The sequence below is a fragment of the Protomyctophum parallelum genome, assembly GCF_964188405.1.
Source record: "Protomyctophum parallelum genome assembly, chromosome: 13".
In the NCBI taxonomy this organism is placed as follows: domain Eukaryota; kingdom Metazoa; phylum Chordata; class Actinopteri; order Myctophiformes; family Myctophidae; genus Protomyctophum; species Protomyctophum parallelum.
The window spans coordinates 8,063,833-8,088,379 of record NC_139708.1 but is presented as its reverse complement, the minus strand read 5'-3'; the positions used below and the strand labels follow the sequence as shown (position 1 = coordinate 8,088,379).

At 41.4% G+C, this 24,547-nt stretch overlaps 1 protein-coding gene across 1 annotated transcript in view; it reads right to left on the bottom strand.

Annotated features, from left to right (window-relative positions):
• fbxl16 (F-box and leucine-rich repeat protein 16) overlaps positions 1-22,425 on the bottom strand; it is a gene marked incomplete at its 3' end in the record, with an annotated part of 74,847 nt that extends 52,422 nt beyond the window's left edge. The window contains exon 1 of the mRNA XM_083780209.1: positions 22,321-22,425. The remainder of the gene's footprint in view (positions 1-22,320) is intronic.
• Positions 22,426-24,547: the final 2,122 nt, after the last annotated feature.

The window sequence follows — 24,547 nt, the reverse complement described above, 5'->3', positions numbered from 1 at the left end:
CCTTGTCAACACACTCTATAGTAGGGAGGATTATAAATAAATAAAAACTAAAACTAAAAGTGATATTTGAATTAAGTGAAATAACTGAGTATATACCTTTAAGATAATATAATCTTTTCACTAAGCAACAGGCCAGTCTCCCCTGGTCACTGGTTTCACCATTATCATCTGACTTTTTTATTTGGTCCTTGCAATGAAACTTATAATGTACTTTGATGTACGATAGTGTTGCACCCTGAAAATAGGCAATCTACAAGCTCACAGTCTGTCCCTGATGTGAAAGTAGCTGATCCATCTGCAACGTGGTGTGAGCTTGTAGAACTGAATGCTCTTGGCCTGGGCCGTGGACCAGCGGTCTAGGCACCTAGGCACATAAGCGGCCTGGCAGACATTGCAGGTTGGAGTCCCGTTCCCACGGTGAATCTCCCTGTCTCTCTCCCCGTTTCCTGTCAGTCTACAGTGTAATCTATGAATAAAGGCAGATGCTCTGCATGCTCTTTTTGGTTCAAGGTTCAAGGTTATCTTTATTTGTCTCCCTTGGGAGAAATTTGTCTTGGAGACAGAGTCACAGCTGCATACAAATAACAGACATGTTCACATACGAAAAAGAAAAAACACCATGAAACACTCAATATACACAAAACAGAGACATTGCACACATTCCCTTGATAAAGTGCAACTATAGTCATTAAAGTGCATTCGGCAATCCCTGATTGAGCATTTTAGTTGACAGGGGAACAAAAGAGTGTTTAAATCTATTATATACACATCGTGGAGTTCTATACCTCCTACCGGATGGCATCAGCTCGTACTCTCGGTACAGTACATGCAAGGGGTCAGATACAATATTCCGAGCCTGTCTCACCACTGCTTGTTCAAAGATGGCCTGGGGAGTGATGGGTGGGGTGGACATGCCCATGATCTTCCCAGCCATGTTTGCTAGCCTATTTACTTGAGACTTGTATTTCACAGTTAGATTGCCAAACCAGCTGGATATACCGTATCTTAGGATTGACTCTATACTAGCTCTGTAAAAGGTCAACATGATATTTCTACTGACTCCAAAAAGCCTAAGTCTTCTGAGAAAGTGTAGACGTTGGTGTATCTTAGAACACAGTGTTGTAACATGCGTGTGCCAGCTCAGGTCCTCATGTGCAACACACCACAGTCTGCCATATGACAGAACATGAATCAGGCATAACCAGACAAACTATATTCAGCTGTTTTTTGCACTTTTTATGTTTGACAGGGGGGTGTTTTCCACTTAGCTGTGAACATCGGGTTCTTGATATTTTTGGTTGTCTATATTTAACCAATCACCTGAGGTGCATAGCAATGGCAAGTATGCAGTGCTTTTCATCACTTTTCTGCATTACTCCACAATTCCGTGGTCTTTGTAATTTTCCACAGTGTATACAGTTTTCTGGAAACAGATTTAGCGATCGCCGAATTTCAGAATGAGAAGGAGAGTCTAACTTGTACAATAACACACATGGGAGCTGCCCAGAGCAACCACAGTCTCTTGACTGTTGGCCACTGACAGGCAGCCAGAGTTAAACATGGCTGGCATTGTATATGGCACTGGAAATAGCAAATCTAGTGCAATGCGACACGTTGTGAGCTTGTAGATAGGCCGTGTTTCGATGCAAGACACCGGTGCACAACTAACTAAGTATAAATCAGGTGACAAGCTCCACTGAAGCAACCGAGGTTAAACACCGTGCAAAAGGCACCTCTAGGAATGATTTAAGGAGAGCACCCACTAGCTGTGCACATCTAGATTTAGACCTCTAGCATTCCCATTCCCACCACCCTTTTACCCACAGTAAAATCCTCAGTGTTTTTTTTATTTGTACCAAGTTACAAATGGATAACAAGAACAGAATTGTAGTACATACATTACACATGGTCCATCAGATCACATCTTTTTTTTTAATTTATATTTTTTGTCCCACGATTTTGTAACCCATTTTTCACCCCTGTGTCAATCATCCTGTGATGTGATCCTGGGCTCTACACACCCTCCGCCAACCTAGGGAGAGCAACGGACTTAACTCATGCTTCCTTCATGCTTGAGTGTCCAAGTTGCTCCTTTACACCTGACAGGGGGGAGTTTCCCTGGTTGGACGTAGCGCGTGGAAGGAACACGTTATTCCAACCAGTTCCTTTCCCCTCCATCAGGCGTCCCGGCTGGCCAGGGGGAGGCAGTTTAGAGACCAGGATTACTGCATGTTTTTTGTGAGGGTACCTACCCTAGGGGACACGAGGAGAACATGCAAACTCCACACAGAAAGGCCCTTTCGCCAACCCCGCCTTCGGGTATGGGCACTGATGACGCGGAGGAGGAAACACGCCGCCAGCACCCACAGCGCCCCGAGCGGGAATCGAACCCAGGACCTTCTAGCTGTGAGGCGACAGCACTACCAACTGTGCCACCGTGCCCCCGTGGCACAGATCCATCAGATCACATCTAATCACATCACGCACAATCATGCAGTTGTGTTTGAGTTTTATTAAACTCCAGGGACTACACTCGGTGGTGGAAAGTAACCTGCATGTTCTTAGGTATAATTTTGCAGTACTTATTCAATTTTTTTCCATTTATATTTCTACTCCACCTCACACCTCAGAGCTAAATATTGTACTTTTTACACAGCTTTACTTTGCGGAATATTAATACAAAACCTATATTAACCATTTTAGCCCTATTTTATATTTGGGTAATACCCGTCTTTTCCCCCCCCCCATTTCCTGAAAGTAACGGTTGTGGACTACAAGGTTTCCACCCAACAGATAAGTAAAATTGCTTGAGCAATACAGTTGTAAGCTCCGTTTGCTTGAGGGGCATCGCAAACAACACAACAAATAACCACAGACTGCCAAGGGGCTCGATTAAAACATACAGTATACTATGCATACAGTATGCGTATGTGCTGCAGCTGTAATTCTCTAGCATGCAGTATAGTGCATTCTATACAGTAATTCATCCTGATGAATATAGCTTTGATGTGCGTGGGTTTAGCCATAGTTAAGTATAGAAGTACAGATTAGGATTAAGGTGATGAGAGGGACACACTGGCTTAGGAGGAGGTATGGTAGCGGGAACATTTCAAAGGACTGTCAAATATTTTCTTTTTTTTAAGGACACTCCAAAAGGCCAACACATCGCCTACTACAATGTACATGACACCAAACTGCAAATGAATGACGCCAACTAGGGCTGCAACTATCGATTATTTTCTTAGCGATTATTCTATCCATTACTTTTATGATTAATCAAATAAGCAAGGAGATGTTTTAGATGACTCAATTTTATATTTCATCACAAAACAGTCACATCACAGCTTGTAAAGCTTGTAAATTGACTATTTCCTATATTTGTGAAACGTTTTTGCCTATATGACGACATCCCCAAAATAGGGTCTGATTATTTATTATTGTGTTTTTATACAACTCAATTATTGGTTATTTGTCATAATCTATTAACCCATTCTGACCGGGCACCCATTTTGGTGTCAGCATCATGTTATGCTTTAGCTATCCCCTGTGCCAATGTTGGCACCCGTGCCTAAGGTTGCCTACCCCTGTTGTATCTCCACCATACAGATTGGTTTTATTAATTAAAATAAGTCATGGATCGCGGCTTTAAATCGGGATTTAGTGACTGAAATGAACCATGCAGGCGGTGTGTATTTTGTCTTTTTTGCGATGGCAGAATAGCTGCTTTGTATTCTTGTTTCATGCTCATTTGTTAGCTTGTTATAGACCTCCACATCTGGGACCTGGCTGACATTTTGGACATAAATGCTTTTGGTTACTTTCAATATAATATAGTGGCTGACAGGCAGAAACCTTGTATGTGTACAACGGTTACTTTTCAGGAAATGTACTGTAGCCTTACGTACTTTAGTCACAAGCTTTTGTTGATGCAGATTTAACCCATTCTGAACGGGCACCCATTTTGGTGTCGGCATCATGTTATGCTTTAGCTATTTAAAAATAGCAGATCTACAAGCTCATATCGCGCCACCGAGTGGCGCGATACGAGCTTGTAGGTCTGCTATTTTTGAAAAATCGAAGAGCGACTGACATTTTTAGAATCTGATCTCAGGTCAGAATGGGTTCATCAGACCAGTGTGTGTCCGGCGGAAACCTTGTATGAATCTGATCTCAGGTCAGAATGGGTTAAATAAATGAGTTTGATTGACCCTAAAGTGCCGAAGCCCCTTGCTGTTCCAGGTCTTGCTATGAGGTTCCTTACAACGCCACTGCCACTATCCTCACTTTAACTTCAGCACCAAGGATAGCAGCACTGCAGTCAAAACAGTGACCACTGGCCATGTGTTTTCTTCATAGCACATTCTCGCACAAGGACATTCGGTATAATTCAGAGAGGAAAAAAATGAATATAAAATAGTTCAACTTTCTGTAGAAGTCAAAGAATTGGTACATAATTTGTTTGTGTGTGTGTGTGTGTGTCTATATATATTTACAGTACAGAATAGAATAGAAGAGAGTACAGTATGTGGGTGGATGATTGACAGTGTGGTATGGAATGCAGTCTTGCAGTCTTATGGTGAAGACAATAAGAGGTGCGGTAGGCCCGTCACTTATTAGCTACATAATCGCCTAATCGCCTAAGAACGATTATGCAAAATCGAATTGTGATTACGCAATTAGTTTTCGCATAATCTTTGTAATTATTTCCATGTTGAAAAAAATATAATATGTATTTGTTTTATATACATTGTAGTATAAGTGAAAACATATGTTTAGATGCCTATGACAGCCTGTCAGCTGGCCAGACAATGCTGCTCCGCTTATCTACGACGGAAAAACAGGTGAGGACAAAGCCTCCCGACCTGATGTAATATTTGGCCGGGCGCACGTTCAAGTTCAAGTTCATGCGGGAATGATAAATGCCGAAAATTGCTTCCGGTGATTCCGGTGTACGCCCATATTTGGGCGTACGCCGCGTTGAAAAAAGTCCATCATTTATTCTGACCCCTCCCCGAAAAGGGGAGGGGTCGAATCTGTCCTGACACCGTATCCATCATTTATATATTATGGATATTTAGTGTGGACTGTTATTCGTCTAAACTGCTCAAAAAAGTTAGATGAGTTTTTTGTCATTATTGTTTGTCCCTGCATGTGCACATTTTGTTTACGAAGCCTAGAAGTAATGTAATTTTTATTCATAATGTTCCAATAAAGTTGAACGACTATTATTTGAGTGACAATTAAAATGTCATAATCGCAACACGCGCACACACACACACACACACACACACACATACATGAAAACTTGTTTCATACACGATGTATGAGACCAAAACGCTCTTCCAAGACAGACCTTCGGGCAGTACCACCAAATGCCAGGGTCTGATCTACAGGCTCACAGCGCCTCATATCATGCTGCGAGGCGTTGTGAGCTTGTAGATAAGTATTTGGGGAAAAGAGGTTTGTTGTAGGAGGAAGAAAGAGCAGAACAAATATACATTTTAGTATGGAAGTGGACAAGTGGTAAACTGTCTAAAAATTCACATTAACATGAATCCAACACAACGCTGCACATGAATAGTGGCATCAAACAAGTCTATGAAGCAATATTGCAGCTTTAATGTAACGCTGCAGATTTGGCTACGCAGGCAGAAAGAAAGGCCTGGTGGATCCCTGCCTGCCTGCTGCAGAGCTGGCCAGTGTGCACACACAGGCACACAGCTTTCAGGCATCATGTAGCAACATCTGTGAATAAAACACAAAGCCTGCAGAGTCTGGGGCTTTCTATGCTCAATGGCCATAGAGAATAATAGATATACAGAGTTCACAACATGTAGGAAGCATCGGCTATTTTCCACAGGACAGACTTAACCACAATGCTGGTGGTATAAATGCAACATTGTGTTTAGTGTTTTTTTTTACTCACTGACTCAACTTGTATCAACTTGTTGAGTCTTGTCACATCACAGGTTTCGTAAGCTTTTTCATTTCAAGGACCCCCGAGTTTAGTGTAATGCATGAGGCCACGTCGGGACCCCCATAACTCTGAGGGTACATTCTCAGAGTTACCAATCATTTAGCTGGGGACCCCCCTGGAACACCCCCCAAGGACCCGTCCCCTGGTGGTCACCAGAACCCTTTCTACTTGTTGACTGCCATGATGAGGGAGAGATGATGAAGGAGAGAAGTCAACCTGGCATCCATGAAGTCATTATAGGCAGAACAACATGGGGGGGAAAGAAAGTCAAATCTGCAAGCTGTATGAGCTTGCAGATCTATTCGACAGGATTAAGTAGTTAAAGAAGGATGTTTTTTTGGGGGGGTACCGCAATAATAATGTTGTGTTCCTAATATTTGCAAATTAGATGTAATATCTAGTACAACACACACACACACACACACACACACACACACACACACACACACACACACACACACACACACACACACACACACACACACACACACACACACACACACACACACACACACACACAAACTTGTAATTATCCATAGTTTGGCTTGAGAACTGGTTGTCCTCGGCAGTGTGCCAGAAGACAAGGTGGTGGTTGTCAGCCATATGCCTTTGTCATCCATTTTGTCACAATTTCCCAAAGTATACAGTAAACACAGTATTGTCAATGATCTTCTGACATCATAATGCAAGATGCTGATGTACTGTAGACTAGTACAATGGTTCTCAACCTGTGGGTAGGGATACCCAGGTAGGTCACCAAATGATTTTGAGGGGTTGCGACATTATTTGCTTAACCCATTCTGAACGGGCACCCATTCTGGTGTCGGCATCATGTTATGCTTTAGCTATTGAAAAATAGCAGATCTACAAGCTCATATCGCGCCACCGAGTGGCGCGATACGAGCTTGTAGGTCTGCTATTTTTGAAAAACCGAAGAGCGACTGACATTTTTTAGAATCTGATCTCAGGTCAGAATGGGTTCATCAGACCAGTGTGTGTCCGGCGGAAACCTCGTATGAATCTGATCTCAGGTCAGAATGGGTTTTAATGTGCAACATTGTTTTCTCACTCAACAGTAAACAAACCAGCGTACAGTATAACTGTACACATGTACAGGGTATCTGTATATTTTACAGTGACAATTTAAATACCACTAAATGAGAATATGACCATTACTGCGTCAAACGTAATAAACAAACTATGCAATACATAATCAAAATCAAAACATTGGCCAAATTGTGAAAGATTACCAGAGAAAGGCAAAAAAAATGCTCACGTCTCACGCACAACAAAAGACATTGTGAGCATTATGTAGATTTTCACAATAATTAAAATGTAATGCCTCAACTTCTACAATTTCAAGTGCTTGTCAGGGTGGAGGGTCCCCAGTTCAAATATGATTTGACTTTCCAAAAATAGCAAAGGTAGCAGAGCTACAATCTCACAGCGTGTGAGCTTGAAGATCTAATAACTATAAAAAATAACTTTAGTAGGATTTGAGGAAGCCTAAAGTGACTAAACCACGACCACAGTATTTCTAGGCACCATAAATTCCATTATTATTTTCTATGAGACTCATTTTCATTTGACAATGGTCGCTATGTTTGTGTACGAGTGCAGGCTAAAGCAATAGAGTGATTAAAGGCAGAGGGTTATTTAAGGTTTGCTACATTTAGTCAAATCGTTTTCCGTTTGTTTGGTTAGGATCCTTTTTAAACCTGCTGTCCCTATTTTGGGATGTTTAAATGTTTAAAAGATAACAAAAATAGTTGATCTATTTGCCTATCGATTGCCTATTTTCACTATTGTATATCGTCTGTCAAGTGGAAACATCATAATGTCCAAACTGTTACTTTTTCAGCATTCAAATAAACAAAATATATAGAAAAAGTAACAGATCTGCTTCTGATACTTTTTTTTTAGATTTTGATTATTATTACAAAACATATACCGGTAGTATGTAAGTTTAAATAGGGCCGACACATGAACCACTTCAGCAGCGCTATTTAAACTTTGGCTATTTGAAAATAGCAGATCTAAAAGATGCGTTGTGAGCTTGTAGAGCTGCTATTTTCAAATGATTTCTTTTATCATCCAGCATTTGATGCCAATACTGCGTGCACTTTCACGTACCTTATAAGTGAATTGTGATTGCCGGACTTTTACGTGTAACATGTCTACATTGCCGTGCTGTTACATGTTTGCTGAATTTAAGCGGGCTGTCCATCAGGTAACAAGAAGACTCGCCCCGTTCTGTTTTCCTCCCAGAAATTTCCCCAATGTGAGCGGTGGGAGAGGCTGGACAGCAGACGGCTGGACTTTGAATTTCTCTAACTATAAACTTTCATGACAGCAGAACAGCCTAAGTACAAATATAATTTATGAAAATCTACTACATTGAAGTCTGTTCACAGAAGTTGTTGTAGGATATGTGGGGATTTGAGTGTGCAAAACCTTACAAATACTAAATAATACTAAATTGTCAATAAGTAAAATAATATAGCCTTTCTACAGGAGTATCTTTTTATATTTTTCCAAAAAGAATACAAACAGCCAATAGCATATTACAAAGTTATCCCCCTCACTGGTGACAATTCCGGGAGGAAAAACGGGCAAGCAAGCACCGGGGCGAGTCTTCCGGTATTCGTCCATCACACTATACGCTGTGCTGTGCATCTTTCAGAACGCTTCATCCTTATTAATTACATCTCGGTGTATGATGACGACACCGGGCAGTAGAAGGCCACACGTCTGCTCTCCGGACATGAATGGTTCATTTTAGCACTAGACAACCGGCTTATATGGACTCTCTTTGATGGCCTCTTTCATCTACCTTCCCAGCAGCATGAGAACACAGCCGTTTTCCTGTGGTGTGTGTGATTAAGTGTTGTTTACGTGGTAAGTGTTGATCAGAGTGTTGTTGTGTCTCAAAGGTCAGCTTTCCACAAATGTGTTTAGCTGGCAGAAATAGTGTACTATATACTGTATATAGGCTACAATGGTTCAACGGTATATAATTCCAATTTTATACTGAGTGTAAATGTCCCTATTGAGCTGTTCCATATCAGCTATAGCTTCATCACATTTGTACCAAAGAGATTTTACTCATCTTCCAAACAAGTTGCGGTCCTCTCTCTATTTTTTGACAGTTGAACTTATACATTTAGAGTAACATTGAGATGCGAGCAGCTACAAGATCATTAATCATTTTTACAAGTGGGTGCTTGCTTGCTGGATGTACTGTAGAGGCCAAATTAAGGCCATATAGCATATATAGCATATAGCAACGGAGGCTGATCTAGCATATAAGTCATAAATATGATGTCCAGGGTTTTAATTACATCCAGGAACTGTGATGTCTCCCCTCGCTTTGCAATGTAATGAAGCAGATTTGCTTTAGAATTATCTCTCATTTTATGACCTTTATTTCATAATGTATAAAGACAACCTTATCCTTAACCCATTTAGACGTTTGAAATGACACAGATGCTTCGCCGGTTTTAACGGTTTAAAATACATCTCAAAAGTCTTTCCGCAGTAGCTGAATGTGTCTATGGAGAAAAGAATAAACTGCATGCTTTCTCCTACAAGTCCTGTATTCAAGTCGGAAAGAATGAGGAAGAAAAAACAACGCCCATATCATGTCTAGTGCTACAGTATATTGACACATTTAGTTCTCATAACTCTTTCACGATATACTATCTCTCTCTCTCTCTGTTTCTGGCACAACAGCGCCCCTACTGGTACTAATAGTCATATACTGGTGCTCATGGCCACATATAAGGTACATAGGTACATCGGTGAACACGGACATTGCTGTTCCTTGGAGTGGTTGCACCACTCAAAAATAGCCATGCATGGTAAATGGTTTCAGGAACTACCTTTGTTGTGTGACGAATCCTAAACTCTGTAATTACTGTACAGAATCATTTATATTCAACCTGTTCTGTCGTATTGTTCCATATGTTTTTTCACTATATTGTCCATGTCTAACAATAAACTAACTTTTCAGATTGCCTTCAAGATTATAGGACTTCCCACAACAACACTTTCTGATATGAACAATAATGCCATCACGCACTTAGCACTCACAATGTCAAGTGACACTGATCATCCCTAACATAGGCATTTTGAACTTATACCATCTGGACGAAGATACAGAACTCTGAACTACACAAAAAGTTTGTTTTAGTGTAGAAGTTTTGTCCCTTCGGCCATTGCGGCATTAAACAAACTGCCCCCCTGATGGGACTTTTTGTGTATCCTGTACGACCGTGCCATGTTGTTCTGTGCTATTATGGTTATGTGTTTTTCTGTTGAACAGACTGTGAAGATGAATATCCCCGAGGAGACAATACATTGTTAACCATGCAAGGAACCAACCTGCTCATTGGGAGCAGTTGGGGGTTCAGAATTGCTCAAAGACACTTCAACACTAGTCTCGCGTGGCCAGACTGTTGCCTCCCACAAATTTCTAATGTTTCCGGTCATACAGATATTAAAACATTCAATGTAAAGATGTTTTTTTATTGATTTTTGTGAACGGAAATACCAGCTTCCTTGCTCGGATTTTAGGAGGTGTAGCTCCAGACTTTCGGAGATTGTGGAATAGTTGTCTGGCTACGCAAGACTACTTCAACACTAACCCAGGGGAGCCAGGGATCGAACCAGAAACCTTCGTTTCCGGAAGCAGAGCCACTGCAGCACTGAGGTAACTGTGGCAACTGATTCAAATCCAACATCTGCACACAGCCGATGTGTGCCTCAGCCTTTAGCTCAGTGTCTCGAAGCTTCTTCCTTTGTCCCATTACTCAACCCAAGGAATAGCAAGCTCAACAAAATAAACTGTCCACTGGGTTTTGGCCCATGATTCCAAGACAGATGTCAGTTGCTCGCATATACAGTCTCTAAATCCCACAATTCCCTTTGTTGTCCTTACATGAAACATTCTAACACAAATCTTATCGTATGCATGCAGATCCCTGCCACAAAATCTTTTCAAATGGTGGGCCCGTGGCCAAATACTCATTCACTTGACATGAAAAGGTACTGTACTGTAAGTCTCCTCTGTAGGGTGGAAACCTCATAATATGAGGTTTTGGACAATAATTATGTCCGAAACTGTTACTTTCCAGGATTCAAATTCAAAAACAGCAAAGGTACAAGCGTTTCGAGCTTGCAGATCTGCCACTTTCGATACTTTTGTGTGACACTGTAGTATGATCACTGTAGTATGATCACTGTAGTATGATCAATACACTGTAGTATGATCACTGTAGTATGATCAATACACTGTAGTATGATCAATACACTGTAGTATGATCAATACACTGTAGTATGATCAATACACTGTAGTATGATCAAGCAGGCTGTTAATTTCCAGAAAAACACAAAAAGTTAGAATATGGAGAATTGGAGATACAGTAAGAGGTTTCTGCCGCGACATACCAAAGCCTAAGCCACTGGTGCTATAACCACGGCCCGCTTCTGTGACCAAACAGAACTGCCTCTCGCCTAGAACAACTGCAGGCTACTTTTGAGGCCTATAAAAGGATATTTTTTTACCGTGCCGGTGGCGTGCCGTCTCAAGCCACGAGCTGCAGCACGTCCTTGCACAAGCGGTATAGGCTTTGGGATGATGCGTTTCTGCCTGACAGCAACGAAATAATGGCCATAATTCTGCATTCATGTTAAGTTCTATCCAGCTATGACTCTTCTTCTCCACAGTTTGTCCAGCGCTCAGATTGAAAAACTGCTTCCACAAGCACAGCTTCTTTCCTCTGCCAACACATTAAGCTCCTTCACTAATTTCCTCTTTTCTACGGATGTTGCTTTGTTCCAAGTGAGCCCATTGGTGCCAAGATGAAGGTCTCGATGCATTAGTTAATGTGCTAGCTCCAACCTTACTTTAGGGCAACTATCGATTACTATGATCAACTATTGATTTTCTCAGCAATTATTTGATCAATTACTTTTACAATTAATCAAATAATCAAGAGGCATGCATTACATAAATACATCACATTATGTAGCAATGTATGCTTACTCCTCAACATCAGGGAGTTCACACTGCACAGGCCTCTATCTACATCTGTTCTATAGCTAATTGCACACTTTGAAGAATACTGTAAATGTGAAAAGGAAGCAATATCCCAGACCTTCAAACCAGTGAACCACATTAATGCTGCTGTTCCCGGATCAAATCCAGCCACAAATTCATTCACCAAGTATAATAGTACCAAACCACTGAATTAAGTTACGTCCTATAAATACGACAAGACATACTCATTTATTTCACAACATCCCAGAGAAAACATGATTAATAGTAGCCTGACTAAAAGAAGAAAGTATAGCCTCGCCTTTGTTTGTTTGAAGGCTTTCGTATACGCAACAGATGCTGAGGCTGCGTGTGTGTGTGTGTGTGTGTGTGTGTGTGTGTGTGTGTGTGTGTGTGTGTGTGTGTGTGTGTGTGTGTGTGTGTGTGTGTGTGTGTGTGTGTGTGTGTGTGTGTGTGTGTGTGTGTGTGTGTGTGTGTGTGTGTGTGTGTGTGTGTGTGTGTGTGTGTGTGTGTGTGTGTGTGTACTGAATAGGCCAAGGTCCCCTGCCTCTTTCATTCACAAGTTCCTGTCTGAAAGGCCCATGCAGAGCGCGAGCTCCTCGACAAACAATATGTCTAATCACCTCTGGTCTAATTGTGTGCATGGCTCTCTCATGGGGATACGGAAACATCTCATTGAAAACATCCAGGAGGAGATAAGGAGGCGCAGGTGTGAAAGGAGAGGTAGGGGAAGGGAGGGGAGTTGGCGGAGGCTATAGGGTAAAAGGGAGATGTTTGTTGTGCAACCGACAGAGACAGAGAGAGAGATAGTCAGTCTCAACATTATGGATTATGGAGCTTAGATATGGATACATCAATGCTCAGGATATTACTGTGTATAGGCGGCAGGCCTACTAAGGTGATACTTGTTATGTTATTCTGGACAGCAAAAACCCTGAAATAGTAATGTTAATTAAATAAATAAATTCTAAAGTTTATTCTAATAATTAATATGTGTAATTCTGAGTATCCAGCATCTATCTCAATGAATGGATCAGTACAATAACGTTTCCAGCCATGGTGAGACAGAGACATGTTGTGCTGTTCAACAGATTTGAGAGAACATAAGAGCGGAAACATCAGAAAGGTCAATGGATCAAATTCAAGTCATGTTATGTACACAGTTCCATAAACACAGACAGACATGCAGTAGTGCATGAGAAGGGGATTCACTTATGATACTTAAGTGAAAGTTACATAACGGGTCGGGGTCCATTTGAGAGAGTACAAAAGTACACTCTCAGAGTTACACACCTGTAAGGGGAAATTTGGAACCCCCTCATAAGGAACCATGAGGTTCCCTGGACCACACATTGAGACGCACTAGTGTAGCAGTAGTGTTTCCATTGAGCCAACATGCACAATATCAGCACCCCGACTCTGTTTGACCAGAATGGAACAGAGCCTTCATTAGAATCATTGGTAACACCTATGAAGGAAGTAAGGAAAAGGCCAAATAATTTCCAACATGCATGGCTGCTGTGCAAAGAGCCTAAGCAATACAGCGACTCCTGCAGGTTAGCCGTGTCTTCCCACCTGTTCAGCGGTGATTCACTGCTACATATTACACCCTCAGCTAGCAACGAGCACACAAGTGGTATGTAGTGATTATTGGTTTACCTATTATCCTAGATTACTATTTCTATGCATTGATGTATTTATTACCTTGGGGGAAGCTGTTTTTCCTTGCTTACTGTAAATCACTGTAGAGCATCATGCTAAATGCCTAAATTGTAACTCCCTCCCCCAGAACAACCAGTAGAGGTCAGCAGTGACAGGAATTAACATAGTGGTTATTTGACATAACTAAAAAGTACAAAATAAATGTACAAAGAATGTACAAAAATGTCACTATGCCACTGACAGATGGCATAGTCATGTTCCTGTCTTCCATCCTTCATGGTCTACAAACCATGTATTGAAGACATCAATTAATTGATCTCTCCTTAATCTCCTTAAATCTCCTTAAAGCTACAACACAATGGTGGCATCCAGCTGCCTATTATTAACTTTGCTCACCGAGGCAAACGATAACGTCACATCTGTTCTACTGAATGATACTCCTTGTCATTCATTATGGTCGCCCTTTTGGCAGGTGTCCCCGGCTACAGGTAGCTGCATTCACAGTGGCTGAATACTGTTCCAACGTTTGACTATTGCAGCATGGTCATGTGGACCTACTGTATAGCAATGTGTGGTCATTATTTTGCACCTTAATGAATATCGTCTCTGTTGGGTGGAAACCTCATATATCCAAATTCAAATAAAACAATCACACCTGTGTGAACTGAGCAGTGCAGGCTGCTCAAAACACAGCTGGCTGGCTGCCAGTGGTATTGCAGCTGTTTGTACTCCAAACAGACAGACAGACAGACAGACAGACAGACATCCCAGTCATTGGAGCGGTTAGGCACTGCTCAAAAACAGAAAAAGTAGCAGATCCAGTCGCTTCTATACTTGTGTGACTTTGTAGTGTGACCAATTAGGGCATTCATTTATGAAAAATCACCAAAAGATATGAAGATTGAGGTTTCTGCCTGACAGCAATGGTATGTAACCTCCATTTTTTCCGCTTACTGTATTATCTAACCTCATGTACATAGTACTATACTGTACCTGCTTCCGCAGTTAAATTAACCCATTCTGACCTGAGATCAGATTCTAAAAATGTATGTTTGAAAATGACAGTTTTCTGAAAAAGCTATGTTTCTATGTCCGTCGTTCTTCGATTTTTCAAAAATAGCAGACCTACAAGCTTGTAGATCTGCTATTTTTAAATAGCTAAAGCACAACATAGTGCTAATACCAAAATGGGTCCCCGTTCAGAATGGGTTTTAACACTGAGCATTTCACTGTGTAGTACTCGATCTGTGTTTCTCAAATTACAGGGGGCAGACAAGGTGAAAGTATTTTACTGTTACTGAAAAAACATTGAGAATTACTTATGATGCTGTATGCTGATCAGAAATGGACTTACTGAAAATTAAGGTCACCCACTGTTTAAAATAATCCTGCTCAGAAATCAGAAAACTCTTTAACTCAATTTCTTATTTGTAATGTAAATATTCTTCAAAAAGGTGACTTATCATTCCATCAGAGCATCATATGCCATGGTACTATGGATTCAGAAGTCAGGTAGAGGGAGTGCTGAGTCAAAACTGTTCGTGTTATAGTCATCTTCAACTGTTTCTTTATTCATTTGTCTATTTTTTATTTTTTTATTAGCAAATGTTACCTAGCCAGGATAATGTAGGAGTCACTGGTGAAACAGTAAGGGTGTTCATAAAGATGTTGCCACTGCAGTCGGGTAAATCGGGGTCAACAGCATGCAGCACATTAATTAATAATGATGCCAGTACTGTACCAGATTCAGACACAGAGGACTTGGTGAAGGAATGATGATTAGGCCATTTATACTGGGTTTGTTGACCACTTTGAAGAGTTCATTATCTGTCAGCCTCCAGTCAGCCATAAAGTCAGTCATGAACTTAAATAAACAGCGCAGTATCCGTTATCAGAGTATTTGGAGGCGGCCTGTCTTGGAAAAGATTAGAGCTCTCCATGGTCAAAAAGTAGGCTACACACAGACAGACAAACAGACAGACAGACAGAGAGAGATTATTGGATTTATAGATAAATTGGATGGATTTGTTTTAAACCGGTTAAACCGACTGCACAGTATACTTTTTGACCGGGGTTCCACAGGGTTCTATAATTGTTCCCCCCCTTTTTGAGGGGTTGCTAGCCCCTCTTGTATACAGGTTTAATGTTTGTTAACAATAAAGAGAATGTAATGTTTGTTTTGTCACCGTTTGTTTTACATCATCATTACATCACCTAATCATAGCAACATGAGTTAGAATTCCCTCCTCGATGTTGTAAGATAATAATAGCGCCCCTCACTTCACACAGGTGTGATTTTTTCACTCTACATCACCAACAATAGCTGATCTACAAGTATACAACACAAATGTGCATGCACACGCACGCACATGCACACACGCACGCACATGCACACACGCACGCATGCACATACGTACGGTCACTCACGCACGCACGCACGCATGCACGCACCAGACAAGTATTACACCAGAGACGACAGAGAGATATAAGTCTTGTACTTCATTTAGTTGTGGGAACTGATTGACAATGACAGTTTAAAGATTAGGCTTAATGATGATTGGCAGTAACCAGCAGTGGCATCTATATGGCCAGTTCTCCATCTGTCCTGTGTCTCTGTATTCTCACTCTGTCTTATTCAGAGAGGACAAAGAGAGGAGACGATTGGACAGACAGACAGACAGACAGACAGACAGACAGACAGACAGACAGACAGACAGACAGACAGACAGACAGACAGACAGACAGACAGGATGGCGGGGGGAGGGGGATTAGGAAGGGTGATTAGTGCTATCAGACTGAGCCCATCTGTCATATCCCACTTGTTGGTGGTGCTCAGTGGAATAATGACTCATAATGTTTCACACTGCACTCCAAATATGTATTAAACAGCAATAAAAGTCAACTTTCACCCCTATCTAACAGCAGTGACTCAGATCATTTACTAGGGCCCTTTCATGCCATGAAACTCACGGCCAAGAATTTTATGGCCAACGTCTACGATCTCATGTAATGAATGATTGATTTATTATAATATGAGCAGAGTCAATGTGACATCGTGAGTGCAAAACTATAGTATTGACTTTACCTGAGTTTCCTGTTGCATCTTGGTTAATAGAGTTCCTTGGTGTTGTAAACACTAGGATTGTAACAGTATTGAAACCTTTCCCATCTATTAATATATGCATGCCAACTAGTGATTTAGTTTAGCCAAGTATTTTAGCCCACATGTCATTTGTTGGGTGTTGCTATTGTGGGCTATTGTAGCATACACAATAGCTTTCAATAAGTGCTATGCAATGCTGAAATGCATCATTGCATTTTAATTGGTCATGCATGCTTGTTAATACTTAAAACAACTAAAAGAGCTTTCTTTATTAACTTCTCATCACAGTATGCTCTGTGGAAGGATTTAAAGATTAAAGATGGAGTGCCGCGATTTCTTTCCACCCTAAAACATGATCATCAGGTCTTATTGTTATATAAGGAGGTATACTTTTTTCCAAAAAGTGTACAGTATTTGTTAAAATGTTGTTTTTATGTGGGCAACCCCACCAGTTCATTAAGTATGCCTGGTTTGCATGGTGGGTGGTGATGGGTGGTGATCCACCTGAACTGAAGCCACACCCACAGCTGTAGTTGTATGATAAAGGGGGAGGGTTAGGGGAGGGGCTGATATTGTGATGTCACTATAATATAATACTGTTTATTTAATTGGCCCGTTTGCCTGTCAAGGAAGAAACCCTAAATACAATGTTAATACACCATTGCACATAAAAACGACTCCTGGGTGTCTAATGAAGTATACTGTCACCTCAGACACATGAAAAACTGGAAAAATACAAAGATTGTAAATATTATATATTTAGTTGCCTCAAAGGTTTTCACTACTGAAGGTTTATTACTGGACTTTGCAACCGACTGTTACAAATTATAATTAATAATAATAATACTCTATACTTGCGCAAGCTAGTGGCGTAAACCAAGTTCTGAACATGTAATTCACGTTGTTCTTTACTAGTTTTGTGCAGTCTATAATAAGGCCCAAGTAATTGACTGAACTTTACAAACAACAATCAGAGACAATAGATAATTTACAGTATTACTATATAAATATAGTATATAAATATAAATATATATATTTGATTCAGTGGACAGAGCCAAAATGAAATTCTTAAATTATATGGTATCCCAGACAAAATGATCAATGCCATAAAAATTCTATATAAAAAATCCCTCAGCGATCATCCTTACTCCTGGCGGAGAAACACCATCATTTCCCATCCTTGCTGGCATTCTCCAAGGTGACACACTTGCCCCGTTTCTATTTATTATTGTTGTTGATTATGTTCTTCGTATGTCAGTTGATACTATCAATGATAAGGGTTACCAACTACACCCTAGGAGAAGCTCTCGTCATCCTGCTAAATACCTAACCGACACTGACTTCACTGATGACATTGCGCTTATCAGTCAATCATTGTAATACGCTCAGACTCTCCTTCAGTCTCTTGAGCAGGCCTCCAACTGTGTTGGTCTTTATCTCAACGAGACGAAAACTGAATACGTAAATATATGCAAATCCAACAATAACCACATTATAAAAACACTTGACAACACTCCAGGTTGATGACTACAAGTATTTGGGTTCATATATATCTTCATCCCAAAAGGACTTTCAAACTAGGAAGTGTATGGCCTGGTCAGCCTACAATGACATGCATAAGATCTGGTCATCCCAGCTTAGTAAGATGTTAAAAGTAAAAATATTCAGGACGACCGTTGAGCCGCTCCGAGACATGGACACCTTCAAAGAGACTAGAGAAACGGTTTGATGGCACCGCCTTGACGCCTTCTAATGAGAGCGCAAAATCTGTCTTGGAAGAGCCACCCACCGACTAATCTAATAAACGGCAACCTTCCCTGTGTTTCTTCACTAGTCCAATCCAGAAGAACACAGTTTGCCAGCCACTGCTACAGAGCTGACAATGAGGTTATATCTTCCCTTCTTCTCTGGAGTCCTGCCTCAAAGCAGACCAGAGGTAGAAAACTGTCGTTCCCTGATGTCATCGCTAGGGACACATGCATCAGTAAGCAGGAACTGGGGGTGGCAATGAAGGACCGGGAAGTCTGGCGTGACATTGTGAAATCCACGATCTCGACCGCGGTCGAAAAATGATGATGATGACTTAGTAACATAGTCGTTGAGGGAAAATTGGTGCAAAGTTTCAGGCAGTGACATTAAGAAACGTTTGTGCTTCAGTCCCAACAGTGGAAATATATATATTCCCACTGTTGGCACCAAAGCACAAACGTCAAAAGTCAATGACTTTAACCTTATAAGATTATTGTAAGTCCAACCCACAAAGAGAAGAGAGAAGGGGGGAAATAAATCACTGCTGACAAACTTGCTAGCTACATAATATTTACAAGCCTCAGAAGTACAGTAGGAGAATATATTTTTGGCTGAGCAATAACCAACTGAGAATAGAGCAGGTCATAGAGCATACTGTATGTCTCTCAGCCACTCACTGATTTGAGCAAACCCATCAAGTGTGATCCTATACTAGAATACTAGACCTGCTCCCACCAGAATACAATAGCCTACTGGGCTGACATCTCACAGTGAATGTCTTCCTCCAGCTCAACTGAGATACGACTTCTTCCTAGGTAAAGCCTGATTTATACTTCACGCTGGTGTTCCATGCAGTAAATAGCAGATACAAGCGTTGTGAGCTTGTAGATCTTCCATTTACTGAGCACAACAGCGGCATGCAGCGGCAATTAAGTCCTGCCCCATGCAGGACATTTCCATTGACAACTCCCTGCTCGCGTCTGTTCCAACTGCCAAGAAGAGCCCCGGGGTGTTGTCCTTGACCGGACAGTCTGCTGTCCTTCAAGGCACACATGGCAAAGTAGGTGTTATTTAGAAAGATGCCAGGTTCATTTATTGACCTGGCGCTAGCCCATCCTATGTCCAGCTTTGAGGGTTTGTGTAAACACAAACATTGTCCTAACACAAACATTGAATGCAATTGATAATGAATGGCCAGTTTCAAGTGTTTGTCCCAACACACATTGAATGCCATTGACAATGAATGGCCAATTTTGAGTGTTTGTGTAAACACAAACATTGCATAAACACAAACATTGAAGACGAGGACACAAATTCTGATTGGCCCGGAATGAGATTATGTATGACGAGGTCCCTCACTTCACGCGGGTGTGATTTTTTTAAATATTGTATTGCTCAGATGGGCTGATGGTTTCTTACATAATCCTAGTCTTGATTACGTTAGACGTAGTCTTTTTTTTAACTCTTTATTTTAGATTTTTTTAATATGCACACAAATCCACACAAAAGACAAACAAGGCATACAATAAAACAAAAACATCAACAGAAAAAACAGAATAAAAAAAAAAAAAAAAAAAAAAGAGGTCATGGGATACAGCAACAAGCAACAACAATACATATTACAGACTTTTGGAATCCTTACATTCATTAACAGGAAAGACACAGCCCATATTCACTCCATATCCACCCCCCCCCCCCCCAGCTAAATACCCACCCAGCTCTTTTTGCAGTCTTAAAGAATAGGTCATCTGTTCTACTGTAGGAGATGTAGTTGTTTCACAATGCGTTAGACGTAGTCATGTATCACTATATCAGTCTCTATGCATTTGATGTTGTGTTTAACTTGCTTTATTGCGACCGGAGGACGCAGATAACTATGAAACCTTGCGTTTTTGTCACCTCACTCACAATCCCTGTCACTCTGACACGTCAGCTAACTCAAATCCATGTCGCTCACCCCAGGCAAGCCCCCAGGTGCCCATAAGCCCATACATGGAGATCCCTGATGTCATCAATATTAGTATATGGATATTGGATATATGTCAGAACCTGACATTCCATATGTTGATCGTTCCCCATCCATTCTCCCTTTTGACTGATACCTGTCCATTCAAACTCTAGACGGGCCTGTTGACTGATACCTGTCCATTAAACTCTAGACAGGCCTGTTGACTGATACCTGTCCATTAAAACTCTAGACGGGCCTGTTGACTGATACCTGTCCAATAAAACTCTAGACGGGCCTGTTGACTGATACCTGTCCATTAAAACTCTAGACGGGCCTGTTGACTGATACCTGTCCATTAAAACTCTAGACGGGCCTGCCCCAAAGTTATTTGTGCAGCCAGGCACGGCAGCCGGCGAAAACTAAAGTTCTCAATAGGCCATAAAATAAAGGCCTGGCCCTACCTGGGCCCTCATCAAACCCTGCATATTCAATACACTGCCCCCGCTGCCACCCTTATATCTCCATATATGGAGCTGACCTATGTTCTGACATTCCATAATGTTGATCTGACCTCATCACACCCTGTACACTCAAGATACGCTCCATATGGCCAGTGCACGCAACGCTTCTCGCCCCCCCCAGGCGTCTTACTGGTACCGTAAGTCGCTCTGGATAAAGAGCGTCTGCTAAATGCCGCCCTAAATTGTAAATTGCAACGGCCACTTGTTCCTGTTGATATACACGTTGAAGGTCCAGACCCTTCCTCAGCCAGGAGTCTGCCCCGCTATCCAGGCCTCCAACATCCCCATGCTTAGTACCTACATCCCTATCCAGGCCTCCAACATCCCCATGCTTAGTACCTCCATCCCTACTAGCCTCCTGGCATGTCCAGCATGCCGCCCGCTGCACGCCTGGTCTTCAACTAGCCAAAATGATGTAATAATGTTATATGTACTTTGCAGTAGCAATAGCAGATATATCATGTCTGTAGAATGTGTAGATAGATTGACAGATAGATAAGATATATAGGCTATACTGTATAGATTGGACATGTGCGCGGGCACACGCGCGCACACTGCACAGGATATAATTAGACCACAATACACTGCCACTGACTGTACGTCTGTACAATAGACAACCATCCATGAGATAACCATAAAAAAGGAACGACACTGTCTAAAAAAAACCCAATGAAAGTATAAGGCTAAATAGCCATATCTCCTGGTTCTTGTCTTGTCTTGCAGGACATGATGTCTTCTGCATCTCAGATCATTTGGACGCTGTTACTAGTGATGCTGCACAAAATGCATGAGAACCAGAGAGAGTGGGTTACGTCATTGAAACACGTTCACGTCAGACGTCATTCTATTTGCAAAAATGCACTCCTCGTTGAGACTGCTATAATATTATAGCGATGCGGTGATCGAGCCATCTATCTCTCACTGAATGTTCCCCCCATTAAACACACACAAACACACGGGGAGGATCTGTGTTAAGCTCTAGCCAGGCCTGGCTATATTTGATGTTTTCCACATTAGACTTGAATCGGGTCGGTTGATAGAAACGATCCAGTGCGCAACGGGTCCCTTGAGTCCAGCCATCACTATAGTAGGCTGGCTACATACGCGCACCGAAAACAGCCGATATACAAGCTCACGGTGAGCTTGTAGATCGGCTATTTTCGCTGCTAGTTACCTCACAAGCCACTGTCTCCAACTGTAACCGCAGATGCTCCGCCGTTACAACAGAAACGAACGGTTTAACAACAATAATCATCAGTCACTGTCGGCCTTTCTGTGGCATGATGCACATCCCATTATTACCTTTTCAGAAGATGTTCACACGAGCCATTAATCCATGATCGGTTCGATGTTTTGTGTTTTTTCGGCCCCCGCCGGTGTTCCGTCCAGTGTCACGTTATTCTTCTCCCAGCGTTGTTTGTTTATACAGGCGCAGGCAGCGCGTATATGATGAGAATAAATAAATGATAAAGGAGGAAGCCAGGGAGCAGCACAGTAGCGCCCAGCCCCGTTATGTTCTCTTCAGTGGGATGAGACGACAGACTGCTGCTGCCGATGCCATACTGGGGGATATAAATCGTATAGCCTTCAATCCAATGAAAGCTCCGCTCAGAGCGAGGCGTGCACAAAGCGTTTTAATAGGGCTAAATTATTATATTATTCCCAGATTCTGTATTTAAAAAAATCCCTTCAATATTCTGCTCTGTGTGATGATGCCGAGTCCTGATTCCTTTTCTGTATAAAGAGCAGCCTCTCTCTCTCTCTCTCTCTCTCTCTCTCTCTCTCTGTGTGTCTCGTAATTTCACCCCCCTTTCTCTCATACACACACGCACACACACACAGGCAGACCAGTCCCACTCCCACTTAAAGAGATAGTATAAGCGAGCTCACTGGAATATCAGTTCAGTTGTAACGCATCGCTGTGGGCTATTGAGCATTGAATTGGGCGTCTATTTTAAAGGGAGCTTGAAGTCCGCAGTGCGATCGGAACTGTGGGCTCTCTGTTCTTATGTAACCTGATGGGCACACACTGGTGGTAACTGGCTGGCTGAGCTCTTCACTGCATGTCATTGTCAGCCATATCTCTAGAATACATATAGTCTGATTTGGAAATCAGTGCAAAACTATAACTGCTCATCTGATAATTATGCTGCACATCAAAATCATCATCATATAATCAGACTGATTTAATTGTTGGTGATATACTGATAGTTAATCAAATACGAAAAACGGATTCATAGCCTACCGGTGTGTGATTCATATAGCCGTGATTAGTGAATCTTATTAACTGAATAAAATTGCTTCATTTAGCTTAAAGGGACATTTCACCGCTGGAAGAAACTGCAGTCACTCAGTGAGTGTTAATATAATTTGTAGTAGATAACAGTAGGCTAGTGCAATTTCAAATTTGTACCCTATATGGCCAGAAAAATAATGAAGTCTGTGTTTTTGACTATAGGGTGTGACTGGATTGTTGAATTCCTACAATGACCATAATGCTTTGCTGTACTGCTGTACTGCGTGGGCCGTGGAGGTGTAGAAAGGAAGTGAGAGCACATTGTCATGGTCATGAACATGGCACCATGAATAAAATATCTAAAAACACATATTACATAAAACCCACAGGAAAGTGTTTCTTGTGTCCTACACATGACATAAAATAGACACTATGCCTATTTGCTCACACACTATGACGTAAAAGTGTCCATTCATTGTCAATGGGAATTTGTGTATAGGACAAAAATAGACACTAAGCCGATTTGCTCAGTAAATTCTCCATTTATTGTCAATGGAAATGTAATGTTTGTGTAAGAGATCTACACTAATAGCTGACTAGAAAAGCTGCAATTATGAAAAATTACAAAGTGTGGTTGCCGCAGTCGCTTACATAGGCCCCTCCCACAGATATTGTCAGCCAATTACTGTACAAATTCTGTAATAAATATAATAATTAAAATAATTGGTCTTTTGACCCTTTGCTACAGCCTTTGTTGTATTTTCCTTGACTCCTTGACTCTCTTGACTAGTTTGGTCTTCTGCCCCTGCAAGGGAATTCATGTCTTTATAAACTATTGTAAAACATAGATTGGTTACCTAAGCAACAACAACAGCCAATTAGCTACTACAAACGTTATGCAAAGCTCGGCCAATCACAGCGGAAGTTAGGTAGGTTACTCCAGAAGAAGAAGAATAAAGTGTGACAATAACTATAGTCTGGCAACCACACTAATAATAAATAAATATAGGAGGGGCTAGCACCCCTCAGAAATCACACCGTGTGAAGTGAGGGGCGCTCTTATCATCGTACATCATCATACATCATCTCATTCCGGCCAACCAGAATTTGCGTCTTAACCTTCGTCTTCATGTTCAAACACTCAAAAATGTCCATTCACTGTAAATGACATTTAATGTTTGTGTAGGAGACAGTAGGACAAAGTTTGTGTTTCACACACACTAAAAGCTGGACATAGGAGGGGATAGTGCCCCTCAAAAATAAATAATCTGTACATTGAAACTATACCAGGAT